The sequence below is a fragment of the Urtica dioica genome, chromosome 1 (assembly GCF_054948205.1).
Source record: "Urtica dioica subsp. dioica isolate 48M chromosome 1, U.dioica_male_clone48M_v1_H2, whole genome shotgun sequence".
In the NCBI taxonomy this organism is placed as follows: Eukaryota; Viridiplantae; Streptophyta; class Magnoliopsida; order Rosales; family Urticaceae; genus Urtica; species Urtica dioica.
In genome coordinates this window covers 12,424,722-12,437,908 of record NC_142756.1, presented here as the reverse complement: position 1 = coordinate 12,437,908, position 13,187 = coordinate 12,424,722, and the positions used below count along the sequence as shown (strand labels likewise).

The 13,187-nt window shown below is 39.7% G+C and overlaps 1 pseudogene; it reads right to left on the bottom strand.

Annotated features, from left to right (window-relative positions):
- Positions 1 to 1,582: 1,582 nt before the first annotated feature.
- LOC149407282 (anthocyanidin 3-O-glucosyltransferase 2 pseudogene) lies at positions 1,583 to 3,102 on the bottom strand (annotated as a pseudogene).
- Between the last annotated feature and the right edge of the window lie 10,085 nt (positions 3,103 to 13,187).

Here is a 13,187-nt window from a genome sequence, read left to right as displayed (position 1 = left end):
AAGTAAAATTTGGAAAATCATATGAACCTAGTCCTATTAACGTTACGAATACTGAATAACAACAATAAAAATACATACACTGATTGTTTTGACAAAGAAGATGAAAGACTCAAAAGGAAATAAAATTTCTCAAGTTGTGCGATCAACGCTGCACTCTGCTCCTTCTGTATCGACTTGCTAACCACTTATCCCCAATTAAGGTCTTTTTTGTCATTGTTCTAGTTTTATGTGTGTATTTGTGGGAGAGAGAGAGAGAGAGAGAGGGAGAGAGACGTTCATAATACTTCATTTACATTAATTATCAAAATAGTTAATATTTTTTTTAAAAAAATAAATAGAATATTAATTTGAATTAGTTTTCAACCGATTATAGAATTAGGAAAAGGAAAAAAAAAAAAAAAAAAAAAAAAAAAAAAAAACAAGACATTCTTTCATTAATAAATATGGTATGCAATGCGTTTGACTATTCGCTAAAATTTTTGAAACATGGCTAGAATGAAATTCGTATGTTTGCTGTGGTCTAATTGCTTATAAATTTATACAATTTATATTACTATTTAAGTTATTAAAAAATACTTAAATTAAAAAGAATTTGATGTAATTACCTAAATTTTCACCTTTTTTAAAATTTTAGTTCAATTTTTTTTTTATTATGAAAACAATTTACCACTTAATGAACTATTTTTTTAATAAAATAAAATTTTGACTATTTTTTAAATGATGTATGATACGAGAGGAATTACTAATCGAAGAATCTGAATATCGGACTCAGATACTCTTGACATAGAGAGGGTATAGAGTTATGGTAGTTCATGAAAACTACGCATCTTATAATGATATATTGTAGAATGAATGGCTTTTAGTCTGTTTGGCAATCGCTTACCTGCTCTCCTTGTCGTGTCTTTAGAAACGGACGAAATGAATTGAGATCGCATCAAAGCGGATTAAGTATAATCCAATTGCAAAACAAATTTTATAATAAAAAATTAAACCACGTGTATTTGGCTCTACCTGCATATCATTTTTCATATAATGCGTAGTATGAGGGAGAGAGAGAGAGAGAGAGAGAGAGAGAGAGAGAGAGAGAGAGAGAGAGAGAGAGCTCTATCGGTCGGTATGCTTAGGTTTGACTTTCGAACTTTTTTTTTTTTAACTATTATTGGTATAATTAGGTTTCCAATCAAAACCAACAAGAAAGAACGAAAGAAAAAAGACAGTCCAATATGTATGTGTGTGTTTGAAATTGAATTCCCCTGTGTCTGAAAATAGTGCTCGACTTATTCGTTTACGGCCTAATTTAAAGATACAATAACAATAACTCAGTTTGAGAATATACATATATATATATATATATATATATATATATATATATATATATAGAATGGACACCTTCTTTAAGCTTAACGTGAGAGATTCCACGAAGTGAATGAATAACATCTCATGTCAACATTTTGCTTGCTTTTTGAGATCTACTAATCCCATCGGTTTGAAGAAGTACAGACTCGTCTGGCGCACAAATATTTTGACCAGTAAATAATTAATATGCAGGTAATGGCACGTATCCTCACATGTATCAATAAACTTTGAAGGATATAATGAAAGATTTATTGAAACCACAAGATGTTCCAACATAAGCAGCACATAAAGATATAGTGAAAGCTAAAATAGAAGTAAGGCATCAGTTGAAGTTGAGATTCTCGAAAACATCAGTCAGGAAACGATCCAGTGAAGAGAACGAAGAGCCGCCGGAGACCACGGCGTTTCTACAGTTGACGCTCATCTCTTTGACCCTCTTCCGTACCTCGCTCTCTCCATCCATCACCTTCCCAATCGCAGCCTCTATCACATCGGCGCCGATAAGTGCCACGTCACCACGATTGGCATCATCCTCTGCGAAGCCGAACTTGTAATCGATCTTGACTTCCACGGCCAGCCCGAGCTCCACTACCATCTGGAAGGCGTTCAGCTGCTGCTCCGCGTAAAGCGGCCACGTGGCGATCGGAACTCCGTTCCACAGGCTCTCCAGCACCGAGTTCCACCCGCAGTGCGACACGAACGCACCCACCGCCACGTGGCCCAGCACAGCCGCCTGTGGGGCCCACCCGACTACTCTTCCTCTCCCGGCGGTTCGCCCCAGAAATCCCTCTGGGAGGATCTTTTTGGGATCAGAACTGAATTGGCTGAGTGACCACAGAAACCGAACCCCGCTCGATTCTAGGGCGGTTGCGATCTCTGTGATCTGATCGCTGCGGAAAACGCCCTTGCTTCCGAAGCACAGGAAGAGCACGGACTCGGAAGGCTGGCCATCGAGCCACACCACGATGTGCTCTGCTTCGTCCCTCGTGATCTCCGGCACGTGCAATACGGGCCCCACCGCGTACACCGGCGGGGACGAGCCGGAGAGCAAGGCACGGAGAGCGTAAGGCTCGATCTCCGCCAAGGAGTTCACCACGATGCCTCTGGACTTCCTTATCCTCTCGACTGCTCCGAGGATCACGGGCGCGGCGGTATTAAAAAGAACGGAAGGCAAGACGCTTCCCGGGACGGGGTTGTCGAAACCAGGAACAGAATGATCAGCGTCTAAGTCGATCCTCTCGACGATTTCTCTCTGGATGTGCAAATTGAGGCTGAGGAACCCCGCGCTGGCCGTCCAGAACATGTAAGTCGGGACGCCGAGCTCGTCCGCCACGTCAGCCATGGACGTGCTCATCATGTCGAGCACAAACCCCGCCAGCCGCCCTGAGCCGGCGGCAGAGACGGCCGCGTCTCTTACCTGCGGCCGGTGGCTCTCAATGTACCGCTCGTATAAAACGAGAGGGTTTGTTTCCAAGTCGTCTGCGACAGCGTCATGAGAGCTCGGAGATATGTTCGCAAACTTGATGCGGTCCGAGGAGAAAGAGGCGACGAGTGAGTCGTTGTAGGCGACGAGATTCGGGTCGTCGAAGGGGATTTTTATTAGGAGCACTGTGACCGAAACACTGTCGCTGCGACCGACAACAAGTTTTGCGAACTCCAGGGCGGCCGGAAGATGGCCTCTGGCAGCGCCTGGGATCAGAACCACTTCTGCTTTCATACCTACTTACTCACACTGCTGTGTATGCACTTGATGTGTTTATTCAGATATCAACGCTATATATTGAATCCTAATATTTTTTTTTTTTTTTTGCTTACATCAATGTTTATTGATAAAAGCCTAATTAGTCAAGGGTACACGATTCTATAAACAAATTAAATAAACGTCACTTTTTATTTTTATTATTTACTGAATATAAAATAGGAAAAATGGTATGAAGTAGCCAATTTAAACTATGACTTTTGCAAAATAGTCATAGTTTTATTAGGTATAGTAAAATAACCAATTGAGAGTACTGCGACTTTTAATCCTGTCTCGATTAATTTTAATCCAGCCTTCATAAAACTTACATTCTGTCTTTATAGTTCGTTGGGATTAAATTTAATACAGCCTAGATTAATCTTACTTTGGCTAGTTTACTTATAGTTGACAAACTATGGCTATTTTGCAAAAGCTTAAGTTTTATTTGGCTATACGACGTTAGCTTTAATAAGTTTTGTACTCATCTGAAATCTCGACGATACGATTCATTACTTTTGGAAATCTGATAAGTGGTTAAATAAATTACTTTAATTTCGAATGAAATAAAATTTGTCTACATTTTCTTTCTCAAATTAATTTAACTCGTCTAGCCCCAATTAATAATTATGGCCTACATATCTTATTTGCCTAATCCAATTGAAACTGTGTATTAGAAAATTGAATTTGAGTTTTGTCTCTATTATTATTAGGTAGGGAATATTAGGTGTCTCATATTAAAAAACAGGAAAGAAAAGAGTATTAGGTGTCTTACGCGAAGTTTAATATTAAGTAGTGAAATTAAAGATTCGTATCTCAAGATTTCGAAATTTAACAACCGCAAATCAATTTCTATAATAAAAAAATAAAACCACGTGAATGTGAATGTAACTGTATCTTAATATTATTTTTGAAGAATTCGTTGCCATTATCAAATTTCATAATTTTTTTAAAAAAATTATAGTTAATAGCGTTATTTTATTAAAAAAAAAAATAGCCTATCACGTCGAATTAAATTAACTAAAACCATTAAATTAATATAAAAAAAATAACTTATCACGCCGAAGTAAATCAAAGTAACTAAAATAGATTCAATTTATTTCGACCCGATGAACTATTTTCTTAATAAAATGAAATTTTGACTATTTTCTAAAATGAGGATGAGCTATTAGGCTACTGATCTAATTGTCTCATTATTTTTCATCATTTACCACAAGGCTTAGAAAACAACAGTCAATTTTTACCAAGAAAAAAAATGCCGTTTTCGTGCCGATGATCAAAATTTTTACCATGGATTGGAATGTCGATTGCCGATTTCGTGCCGATAATCCAAATTAAAACGTTGGAAACTGCGGTGGCCGATGGAAATGTCGATGGAAATAATGTGAAAATTTGTTGAAGAAAAAAATTATGCCAACGAAAATTGCAGTGGTCCATGGAAATTTCGATAAATCACGAAAATGCCGACAGTTGCATAATTATAAATTTAAAAAATAAATTCCGCTTCCATACATATGACAAAATTATTTTCAAACACGCAGATAATAAGTTCAAACTTCAAGCACATGTCTCAAACACACATAATAAGTTCAGAAAAACATAAATAAAAGATTCAAAACACATCATAATAAGTTCAAAACACATAGTAAGTTCAAAACATATAAAAGAGTCAATAGTAACTTGACTAGCGGTGGGGTTGATAGTTACCCCCGGATCGTGCTTGGAGGTCACAATAGTCAGTACATGTCATGTGACTCGAATACGCCGTGGTGTAGTTGTTGAGATACATATTATAGTTTTGTTGGCCATCTCCTACAACATTGCAGTGGACAGGATACTGAGGTAATACTCCAAATAGGTGGTAACTTGATACAATATATCTAACATTTTGAGGCGAGTCATCATCTACGGAGTTCATGGAGGTGGAGACAGAAACGGGGATAGGCGCGGACACTGAGTAAGGACAAGCGTAAGGATATGGATTCGGACCTTCACCTCCTTGGTACGACATTTGATCAAACGACATTGACCTAAATTGAGTCGCGATGGAGTCAACGTTGTAATCATAGAGGACATGGTGGCCCCCATTTCCCATCTATCTACCGCCAGTCAACTGCTGAGTCTCAAAGTCATATAATTGGTCGAACATGATAGATATATTAATTTGCATGAAAATCAATCGAATACATAAAACATATTGGTCGAACATGATAGACATATTAATTTGCATGAGAATCAATCGAATATATAAAACATATTAATAAACTTATCACAATATAGTAGTACCTTCCAAGTGGATCACACGCTCCATGATCCCCATCTTTCGTGTAGCTTGGTATCCCGATTCCATAATCCAAGGATCATAAGGAAGACCACCATCACCATCACCACCATGACCACAACCACCACTACCACAACCAACACCAACACCAACACTACCACCACCGCCGCCGCCAGTATCACCATCATCAAAGTCATCGTCGAATTAAGTTACACTCACCTCTTCACTCAATACTCATTCGACATTGATACCTTTTGATCGAGCTTGTGCAGCTACTTGTGGCTCAGGTCGTTGAGATTCATCATCAAAGTGGACTGGTCGAATCCATTGAAGAAGAATATTGTCGCAACATCGTCCTCCATGACTTGCATTGAAGTTTCTATGATGTCCAGTGGATCTCACTTCTCATTATTTTCGTACCTGTCTTTTCGATCTCGGAGTTGTAATTTCATATTGTAGGTATAAAAGACGAGTTGTTCCAACCTGTTGTAAACAAGACGGTTCTGTTGTTAGGTGTAGACTAGCGCCAAAGTGCTCCAATTTCTATCGCAAGTCGATGATGACGATGTTTGCGAGAGGATTCGCATGACCTACCTCCTTAACGTGGGCGTCTTGATCCCGAACATGCTCCATCATTCAGCTACAAAATGAGCCTTATAATTAAACATTGATAACGAATATCTATGCCATAAAACGTAAACCACATGAATTAGATAAGCATACCAGTAGCCATCTTCTCTCCGTTAGCCATCGTAATTTTCTTCCCGAACAATCCCTTCGCCTCGCAATATTGGATAATATAAAAACAAGGTTCATTACAAATTATAAGTTTGAATAATACAATGTCAATAAAACAGTCACATTTTAATAAACGTACTTCATTGCCAAGGGTAGAGCAATCATCATGTGGATGCAAGGTCTCAAATACGGTAGTCACGGCAGTGACATGCTTTGGCTTCATCACTATGTTCGGATTGTATTGACACCTCAGATTTAGGTAATAGCTTGTCTCGTGTAATGGGTGAAAAATTTGTATCTCCCACCTCTCGATCGCGATATCCACAATTCATTACTTGTTTGGAATCTTTCTAACTTTGCATTCATCAAGTTGAAGACGTGGTGAAGTGCACCTAAGAAATTCAAAACATTATAAGTTCAAAACATACTAATTTCAAACACGTACCAACGGTCGGAATAACTTCTATATCCATGAAGCATAGAGCGGTACACATGGGCTCGAACAGCTTAAAAACTCCACCAAGGTGTAACCAACACGTTTGATTAAGTACTTTTGATTCAACAATTCTTCCGACCAAAGTAGTACGGAACGTGGCTGTCTCCGACCAATCAGAAGTGAACATTTTCCTCAACCCTCCCTTATTGCCCCTAAAGCTTGTAAGAGATAAGTAGTTGGTGGTGAACTTTGTCGGACATGGACAAACAATCTCACTTTCACTTTGCACTCTCATTTTCGACAACACCATTATGTGATTGTAGATAAATTTGGTAATTTCCTTTGCATCCTTCATGACTCGTGAGATAGTATCTGTCTTACCAAAATCTTCCAACATTAGGTCAATGCAATGAGTGGCACATGATGTCCAATACAAATTAAATTTCTGCATCAACTTCTTATCGGCCATTTTATAAATATGTCGATCCGTTATCCGTCACAACTTAGATCATGTTTTGTCGAACAACCTCTTTCACCACCTCAGACAATATATTGTAAATGTAATCCCAATTCTTTATCTTGTCAAACACGTCGATATACTTCAAGAAAATAGACCTACTTGCGGAGTAGATCATGACATTGATGATGCTCAATCGAGTTGGTGCAGTCCAACCGTCAAACATGACGGTGCACCCATACTCTTGACATATTGGTCATTGACTATTAACGTACGCATGTGCACCCGTCACCAATTCTTTAAGGTATGTGTTGTGAATCTCGTACGGGAAAGGTAAAGGGATACCGCGACTTGTAAACTAACAAATTTTACATAATCCAATAATCAGAAATTCGTTGATCAAATAATCAAAATTCGCCTAAATTTTTTACGAGTTATCTTACCCTAATTATGCCGCTTCGTACATCATATTCTGAAAATGATGGGACTTCACTTTGTTTTCCGGCATAGTCTCATGAATGAAGAAACGACTCATAATTTTACCCAAATATTTTTTAAGTGAAGTCTTTGCCTCCAAATGAAGCGTTGCTTTCCATGCACTATCTGATCGATAAAGAGATAGTGCAGCTGTTGACATCCCCCTTCTTAAATCATGTTGTGATTGTGAACCTCCACATGGACCGGATATCCAATTTATCACAGCAGCTTCTTGACGACTTCTCTTCACTGTCTTATATAGTTCATGCTCTGTCTCAACATCGAAGTCTCATTCTTCACCAACTGGACCAAGAGTCATACGCATCTCGCTCCGAATTGTCTCCTTAATGATTTGTTTACTTTTTATTTTTCGTTTCAGCCTCATGTACAACAACCTAATGTCTTCTCTAACTTCTGGAGGACACTTCTCACACTGCTTCATGTTCTTCTTCGGGTCATTTTCACTCAAGTTAGGTTTCATACTTGTCACACCTCTTCCTTCATCACTCCACAATAGTTGCATGTGAAATGATTAAGGCTCCCAGCTACTTTCGTACAATGTTTTCGTACGCCTTCATCCGCGATCTCGCTCTTTACCTACAAGCATTAAACAATAATTTTATCGGAAAATTAGTAAATATCAACTATCAACTAACAATTATATGACATTATCATCATTTCATGGAACCAAACATTTCAAATTTCAAGTATCATTTTAAATATTTGGAAAATTATGAACATAAGTCTAAACTATTTAAAACTTCAATATCCGGAATCACAAAAAATTGAAAAAAAAAATGTATGTGAACCGAAAAACATAGATAAACATGTTTCATTAAGCAACATATCACAAAAAAATAAAATAAAAAATGAAAATTGGCATTTTCATCTCTGGCCGACACAACATGTAAAAAACATAATAACACCTCATATTATTTAATTTGTACATAGAGCGTCGATAATACCTGAGTTCGGCGGAAATTACGAAGTTCTGTCGCTCGTTTTCATCGACTTCATCACTACTACAAATTTCATTTTCTGGTGCGGAAGGGTATCCGGTGCGACACGTCGCAACTAAATGGGTATTGGGTGCGACATGTCGCACCGGATACCTTTCCAGAAAGCCAAAAATATCGCTCATTTTAAGTGGTACCTAAAAATTTTAAAAATTTTAGGCGGGCTAAAAATCCCTCCTCTTATTTTTACTGTCTTGAATTGAAAAGTTTTTTTTTTTAGTATCTGGTGCGACATGTCGCACCTAATGCTCATTTAGGTGCGACATGTCGCACCAATATGAGCAACATGTGCGACATGTCACACCTGAAAGTATCAGGTTAAAATTATAAAATACAGCTCTTTCTTCTTCTTCTTCTTCACGCTGCCTCTCTCTCTCTCTCTCTCTCTCTCTCTCTCTCTCTCTCTCTCTCTCTCTGCTCGCCGCCCCTCTGCTTGCCGCCCCTCCTCCTTGCCTCTGCGCTCCCTTCCTCCTCGCCACCCCTCCTCCTCGCCGGAGCCCCTTCCTCCTTGCCGCCCCTCCTCCGCGCCAGAGCCCTTTCCTCCTCGCCGCCCCTCTGCTCGCCGCCTCTCATCCTCGCCGCCGAGCCTGGGTAAGCTCTCTCACTCTCTTTCTCTCTAGCTAACTCACTCTCTTTCTCCGATCTATCGGCCGACGACCTCAGCCCCGGCCACTGAGCACCTCAGCCGAGCAAGACCGCGAGGGCCGACCTCTTTTTCTCTCTGCCCACAACACCTCCTCCTTCGCCCGTCACAACGCCTCCTCCCTCACCGAGCCTCTGCCCTCGCTACCCCTCTTCCCCCTCCTCCCTCGTCGGCCTCACCTTCGACGGCCGTTTCTAATCCATAAATTTGTAAAAAAAAAAAATTTAAAACAATGTCGCACCCGAAGAACTTTCGGGTGCAACATTTTGGGCATCGGGTGCGACGAAACTAGTAGTGCACGGATAGAAGTTTTTAGGGTTTTGTCTGACTAATATTCGCTGCAATTTCTCAAAAATCTGGGTTTTATACAAGGGAAAAAACGAAAATCAAGGGCGAAATGACAAAAAAAACAACAACGTTGTCACACCATTTCGACGACATAATAACCCGAAGCGACAAATTATAGTTTTTTTGCCACTATTTATAAAAGGCGATTTCGACGACATTTGCTCGACTTTTCCCGAAATTTTAATCTTTTATTTTTATGATGATACATTTTATAATGTTTTTGTGGCTCAATATATATATATATATATATATATATATATATATATATATAACAAAAGATTTTATTTGAATGGGGTTACACATATAGCTTATTTAGATATTATATGAGCTAAATGATTAGTACTTAAGAAGAGATGCATATGCACTAAGATTTAAGACTGAAATGGGCTTTATTTTTAATATTTTAACTATTAAATAATATTCTTACCTGGGATCGCAAATCCAGTTTGTCACAAATATATTGTTATCGAGATATTACTTAGCCATAATTTTAATGGGTAAATAATAACATTGCAATCAAGGTGGATCTGTACATATTAAAGAGGATACATATATAGTTATTTTAAATTACGCACTATGACAATAACTTTTTGGGTACGAGAAATCATTTCGTTAACTGAAACTAAGATAAGCCTTGACAAATCAGCGACGCGAAAGCTTCCATATCATGCTTCTTAAGCGCCAACCCAATCTCGACCCCGTCCCCATCTCGGGTGTCTTGAAGAAGAATCGCCCTAGACGAGTCGATGGAGACCACGTCTGTCTTCACCGGCAGACCCCACCCGAAATCAGCACCGTAGGCCTAGAAGTGAGGCGACCCAGCCACCGTACAGAAGCTGTCTCCGGTGGCCGGAGGAGCAAAAGAAGCCATTCTGAGAACCGTATTCTCAGCACCATTAAACAGTCCGTCGCCTTCAAACTTCTTTATTGCGTCCGCTATCGAATTCATAGCCGATCCCAAACCCTCTCTCCAATCCATAGTTTCCAAAGTAAGTCTCCGGCAATGGAGCCTCTAAGCGGGACCGGCAATCGCACAGGATTATACACATAGCCTTGCAATCGTCGGGAGGGTCTGTTCCGGTTCCCTCGGCCTTGACCAGGCACACCCACACGTAAGCCCACAGGAGAGAAAACGTGGACGTGCGGATCTGAGGAGCCGCGATCCGCCTGATCTTCCTCGATGTCTCGGCGCGTAAACCTGAAAGTCCTGCGGACCAAATCTGGTAGACGATTGTGCTCCATCGGCATCAAGCTTTTGTTTTCCGCTCCGTCGAAGCTCATCCAGTTCTTCGCATACAGATCTCTGAGCCGGGCGGTTCTGTTGTAGAAGGGTGTTTGCTCCTTCGGCAGGGAAGAGAAAAAACCATCTAATTCAAGGGAGCTGCAATCAAAATAGTAAATAACAATAGTATACTTTTACTAGGGTAAAAATAATTAATATGATATTGAAGGGAAACAAGTTACGAAGACTAAATTATTAAGTTAATTATTTTTTAATAATTCTCATGTAATATTTGTCATTTAATGAGGTTAATTTTTTATGCTTCTTTGATACATACAAAAAATTGTTAAAAAAGTCATTTCAAATTATTATATACATAGGAAAGAATATGAGTCACTATTCACTTAGACTTAAACATTCAGTGGCACGGTTAAATGATACAAAGAATATACAACGCCTTGCATTCTTTAACTCCAACAACATTTAGGATTTCTTGAACAATTTGATATTTTACATTGGATAAATTTTTAACCCTTACTCTTTTTATAAAGATCACGTGATGTTATTATAAATTGTTGTCAATGCCAGAAATATAAGCAATTATTGTTAGATATATTACTAGAAAAATATTTATTTTCCTGAAAAATAAAACTGACAGTTTGAGGAAAGAAAATAAGAAATACAACACAACACTATTATGAACAAAAAATATAAACAAAAAGGAAGCCACGCCGAGGACCGTTCGACGGTCTCCTTAAAGTAATATTGCCCTCCCCGTGGGTGCCGGAAACGACAAGCAATTTACCTCCCAGGATACAACGGCGGAATGAGAAGAGGTTGCACCAAACTGACTTCTCCGGCGAACTAAACCTGTAACAGAACTGCTCACCGACTACAAAAAGGAAAAACAATTTCTGGGAGAGAGAAGGAGCTGAGAGAAGCAGAGGAAACTGTGTGTTTCTGTGTGTGTTCGTGTGTCCTCTAATGAGAAGAGCAAGCCTCTATATATAAAGGCCAAGGCTGAGTTGTTTGAAGTTCCAAAACTGTCCAGCCTTAAAGGCAATCAAATGCAGGTTATTGCAACCATTTAATACACGGTCTTGAACTCACGACCAAGTGAACAGTCAAACGTTTTCAGCCTTAATGGCATTGTTACACAGCCATAAAGAGTACTTAATGCTCAAAGAACCATTGGATTGAAGAATCCAAACTGTTGGCTTTAAGTCTCAAACGTACGCTCTGTCTCTTCGTCTGGTCGAGCTCGTCTAGTCGAGCTTGTCCAGTCGAACTGACTTCGTCACTAAGTCCAGTCGAGCTCGTCAGGTCGAGCTCGTCCTGTTGAGCTCGTCCAGTCGAGCTCGTCCAGTCGAGCTGGAGAGACTTCGACACTTAGTCCCGTAGAGCTCTCCATGTCCAGCTCGTCCAGTCGAACTGACTTCGTCACTAAGTCCAGTCAAGCTCGTCCAGTCGAGCTTGTCCAGTCGAGCTTGTCTAGTCGAGCTTGCCTCGCCCACTTGAGCTCGCCTCGCCCAGTCGAGCTGGACCAGTCGAGCTCGTCTAATTGAGCTCGCCTCGTCCAGTCGAGCTGGACTGACTTAGTCAGTTCGTCCATTCTCATTATGACATAAAGCATACTCCACACATCAATTTCTCATTCATTCTAGCTCCGTTTTTGGCAAATTTATAATCGATATTATACCCCATTCCGCAAGGAAGAATAATACGAAAGAATTATCAAATTCCATTGAGTGGACCCCACTCAAGACTTTGCCTAAACACAGCAGCTTAATAGACAATAAATACTCAATATTGTCCATTTTCCTCTCTAATATTCCAACAATCCCCCACATGAATGAAATTGCATGACGACAACAAAAATACTCGACACGACTCAATATGGTGATCAGTTCTACGGTCAATACCAGTATAGGACAGGTAGACAAAGTCCTTGAACCTTCCCTCGTAGAAGTATGTCATGTTTACGGACTACTCAGTAGACACGATGTCCTTGAACTGTTAGTCGTTTGTATATAAACGATGAGCATATATCTCGCTGATATTTTCCTGCCACAAGTTTTAGTTCTCATGGTTATGTTCATTTCGGCCCTGAACATGCGCCTGGTTCTGTAAGATTTTCTAAAAAATTACGCCCCTTTAATTCTCTTTCGAAGCGGCCTCACTTCTCTCTCACATAGGTGATCCTTACGACAAAGAGTAATCCCGCATTACTCGTTCGGAATCTCAAAGATCCGATTTCAAAGAATTATTAAAAGCACAATGCTTAGCCTCGTACGGGTGTCACTGGTTTTATCATAGGAATAGGACCGGGGTTTTTTCCCACAGTGACCTTACTTCATTCTAGCAGTTAGGTTGTCCCTTTGAACCAAGTTCTTGGGATCTCCAGTCATCATGGTTGGGTTTCCTTTGCTAAAAATTTTATTTCATGGGCTTTAGTCCCATTCCTATTGACATCTTCTC